This window comes from Lynx rufus, unplaced genomic scaffold (assembly GCF_022079265.1).
Source record: "Lynx rufus isolate CCGP_SWC_20201006 ecotype Redwood Valley unplaced genomic scaffold, mLynRuf1.p SCAF_2, whole genome shotgun sequence".
NCBI lineage: Eukaryota > Metazoa > Chordata > Mammalia > Carnivora > Felidae > Lynx > Lynx rufus.
The window spans coordinates 69,228,902-69,233,979 of NW_025814834.1; positions in this window are offsets into that span (position 1 = coordinate 69,228,902).

Below are 5,078 nucleotides of genomic sequence, written 5' to 3' on the forward strand. Positions count from 1 at the left end.
TCAAATCAAAGATTCGTACCCAGTCAGTTTATCTACAGAGTCTGTGTTCTTGACAACTAAGCTAAACTAACACCATTTTTTTTTAATTCAGGGAAGTTGTATTATTTAGGATGCCTTTAGTTGCAAGAATCACCCTAACCTAAACTGGTGGAAACAATAAAAATAATTTACTGGCTCACATAATTAAAAAGACTAGAAATAGCGCTTGCTTCAGGCAAGACTTGATTTATTGGTTCAATGATGTCACTAAGAACCCAGTTTCCTTCAGCCTCAATGCTCTGTTTTCCCAAGATGGATGCCAGCCGCGTCAGAGGAAATGCTTCTTTATTCACAGTCGGCAGGAAAAAAAGTGTCTTGGTCTCAGTATTTCTTGCAAAAGTCTCGAGACTCACTCTGAATGAGCCATTTTAAGTGTCTGACTGCCCCGAATCAGTCACTCTGGTCAGGGAGATAAAATGTTCTGTATGACTTAGGCTAGATCTCATATGCATCCCTGAAACCACAGAATCCTCAAATGGGTTTCTGGTGAAGAGGGATGGAGATACTCCAAAAGCAAGCCACAAATGTATACAGAATATAGTATTTTTGCAGACTATAGACCCTATAAAGGAGATAGTCTTACTGCATAATTATAGGAAGGTCATTTTCTCTTTAACAATTTTGAAGTTCAACAAGACTGTCTATGTCATATATCATAACAAGAGATTGGCAAATGATGATTTCAGTTTAGGATGCCATGAACTGCAGTCATACCAAAGAAGTCACTTATCTTTCCTATCTCTCTTTGTTTCTTCTTCCACTTGCATGTTTATGTAAAGTATTGTAAGACTCATTACATAAGTACTATAAGGCTCATTTAATATGATATACATATATCATATCTCATATATATCATTATATCTCTACATTTTTTCCATAGGTGGAGAAAACCTCAAAAAATTCAATGATTCACATGCCTATTCAATGAAGTATTTTTATTTTCTGTTGTCTAAATCTATAAAACACTACAGTTAATTCAAGTAGATCACCGCAACTGATTTGAAATTGAAACACCAGACATAAAGGAGATAATCTTTCTACATAATTATATGTAAATTGTATGTAAATGATATATGTATCATTTACTGTGATCATATTCTCTGTATCCATGTATCACCTATCTCTGCCTGATATCTTTTCTTGGAATCCATCTTTGAACTGAGGAATATGCCATACAAAATGATTTTGGAAAGAACATCTATTCTGAAATCATCTTGTCAGGCTACCATATAAGTAGTAATGGCTATTAAAGCCAATATTTATCCAGAATATTTAACTTTGTGGAAGTTTGGATCACTCAATAAAACAAAATATAAAATTTCATTTAAAATGACTTTTTTTCCCCAGTATCACTAGCTGACATTGTTATCCATAGTTGTTATAGGGATTTTTTTTTCTCTAGTACTGCTTTTGCTTTTTATTCACACTCTTTTAGGAACTAAGTACTTCTCTGAGATATGGCGCTCACAAAGGCTAGTATGACAAATTTCAATGCCAAGGTTATATTGGTGGCTTGTGATGTGTAGGAATGAAATTGTTGTCCAAAGGAGACATACATGCTTCACGTTCTACTACGCTTAAAAGGAAACACCACAAGAAAAACCCACCTCTGGATTCTCATGTCAAGGCTAAACCATTTACAAAGTACAGCAATAAACATGCAAGTGGAGGAAGAGACAAAGAAAGATAAGTGACTTCTTTGGTAGGACTGCAGTTCATGGCATCCTAAACTGAAATCATCGCCTGCCCATCTCAGTGTTAAGACACATGGCATAGACAGTCTTGTTGAACCTCAAAATTGTGAAAGAGAAAATGACCTTCCTATAATTATGTAGAAAGATTATCTCCTTTATGTCTGATGTTTCTATTTCAGATCAGTTGCGGTGATCTACTTGAATTAATTGTAGTGTTTTATAGATTTAGACAACAGAAAATAAAAGTACTTCATTAAATATGCATGTGAATCATTGAATTTTTTGAGATTTTCTCCACCTATCTAAAATATGTAGAGGTATAATAAAGCCATAAAATCTGGAATCTCCAAGCAGAACATACTTTTTGAAATAACAATTGAGAAAAACAAAAAGAAAAAAATATTTAAAATAAATTGCTCTTTTAACATTCATATTTTTTTCAAACAAAATTTTATTTTACGGCAGGTTTAGATTTTCATAAGAATTGCAAAGGTAGTGCAGAAAGTTCCAAGGTATGCTACACTCAGTTTCCCGTTATTAACATCTTATATTAATGTGGTACATTTGTCACAATTATAAGCCAATACTGATACATCATTATTAACTAAAATCTATGCTTTATACAGTTAGTTTCTAAAATAAAAATTTATTTTAAAACAGTTTAATACACACAGAATTACGTGAAATAGTACTGAATTTCCATATATACCACACTAAATTTTCCATATTCTTGACATCTTACATTTGTATGGTACATTTGCCACAATTAATGAACCAATATTGATGCAATACTGTTTAAAGAGTCCATACTTTATTCAGATTTCCCTAATTCAGTGTTCACCTAATGCCCTTCTTATGTTTTAAGATCCCATCCAGGATATCACATCACATTTGATCATCATGTCTCCTTAGGCTTCACTTGGATATGACAGTTTCTTGTTTTTAATGACCCTGGAATTTTTGAGGATTATTGGTCAAATATTTTGTAGAACATCCCTCAACTGAGATTTTTCTTAGGGTTTCATTACAAGTGGACTGGATCTTTGAGCTCTGAGGAGGAAGACTGCAGAGGTAAGGTACTTTTCTCATCATATTTTATCAAGGTTCACATGACTTACCAGTGTTGATGTTAACCTGAGTTACCTGGCACATTGCTTACCAGGTTTTGCCACTATAACGTAACTCCCTACCCACTCCCTTTTTGATACTGTCCTTTTTGTAAACAATTTACTCATACATGGGCGACTGAGTGCTCAGTCGGTTAAGCGTTTGACTTTGGCTCAGGTCATGATCTCACGGTCTGTGAGTTCGAGCCCCACATTGGGCTCTGTGCTGACAGCTCAGAGCCTGCAGCCTGCTTCAGATTCTGTGTCTCCCTCTCTCTGTTCCTCCCCGCTCACACTCTTTCTCACTCTCAAAAAAAAAAAAGATTAAAAAAATTAAAAAACAAAAAGAATTTACTCACACAGCCGACACTTACGAAGAGAGGAAAACATGTTCTACCCCTTAAGGGCAGAGGATCTATATAAATTATTTGCAATTCTTCTGCATGGGAGACTGATCTTGCCTCTATTTACTTATTTGTATCCTCATTTATTTATTTGCATTCATATTTTAAAAATGCAATTAGTCAAATAACATAGAATTTGCATGAAAATATTTATTAGAAAGAGTGAAACACATGGCCTAATAAACCAGTATTCCAAGGTTAAGTTGGTGTTAATTGGAAATGTCCAATATTCTAGGGAGAGCATGAAACTCTCCTTGGTTATAAACTTACTTCTTCTCTGTTGAGTCTTTTCTAAAATCTTTCTATTCACTGTGTTTAACCATCTCTTAGTGATAATGGATTGCTGGAGTCCATTATCTTCAGGACAGAGTAACAGATACTTGTATTTGTTCTAATTGTTTCTCCCTGAACGTTTATTAGCAACAACAGCAACACTACTAGGTTTATTGAATGAGCTCCATTATGCTAAGCGTTTGACACATACTGAAATTTAAGCCTTGTCATATCCCTGAGTCACAAATGATTATCCTCATTTTGAAGAATAGGAAAACGTCAGAGGGTTAAATAACTTCGAGGTCACTAAGTTGACAAATGGCAAAGGTGAAATGTAAACTAAGGTTTTTCTGATTCAAAATTTTAACTTTTGAATCAACCCACTTTACTACTTCAACTCTCGACATCACCCATAGTGTTGATGACTAAGTACTTCCCCTTTCAGTCTATGATGGACTGATTTTCTTTTAGCCTATTATACTTTTACCATTCCAGCTCTCCGATAATTAAAATTGTTCTATTTTTCTGGTCCAATACTATCATGTGTGAAATGGTGTCATAGGATATTTGTGTTGTGTTTTATTGCTTATGCATTACAGTTTTGTTTTGGGGGACTAACTTCATGTTGGCTGGGTGTTATTTTGTTTTTCCATTGGTTTCCTTGATGCCTCAAATCTCATTAACATTTTGACAAGACTATCCATTAATCCATATACCCAACTAATTGCCATTGACCAATTATATGTTTTATGGGGAAATACAAGCTGAACAAGATGGGCTTTTCCTTTAATAAAACTACAGGTGTATAGAAATAATATGCATAACAAGATAGTACAAAGAGAGAAAAATTATGAAATTTATGAAATTATGAAAATTATGACTAAAGGATAAAGAGTTCAGAAAAAAGATGAATTTTGAATAGGAGTATCAGAGAAGTCTTCTTGGAGGAGGTAACATTCGACCTAGTTCTTAAACAACTGATAGGATTTGTGAACAGGGAGACACATGTGAGCACAGTGCGATGTAGAACTGACCTCCAAGATTTCACTTTCTCCTGGTTTTCTTTTTATCTCTCAGACATTTGTGGCGCTCATCACCTCCTGTCTGCCTTTTAAATATAAAACGCCTGGCTTCTGCCTGCAATTCTCTTCTTTTTGTTCTCTGTATATGCATTGGGCCTTCAACTATCAGTCACATACTAAGAATCCCAGACCTTTCTTTCCACCTATAAAATATCTCAATAAACATCTCAAACTTAGAATGTCTAAAATAATTCCTATTCATTTTCTTAGATATAACGTCATAACTAAATTAACTTATGTTGGAATCAAGCATTCTTAGGTCTGAGTGCCATTTGTATCACACACTACTGAAGAGACTTTGGGCAAGTTACTTAACAGCTCTAAGCCTCATTTTTTTTTTTTTTTTCAGTAAGACAAGTGGAAATCGTGTCTACTTTATTTAGATATCATAAAAATTAAATGAGATCATAAAAGTCTAAGTTCTCAATGCTAGTTGTTCTTGTTATTATTATTTTACAATGTTATTAAAGGATGTCCACT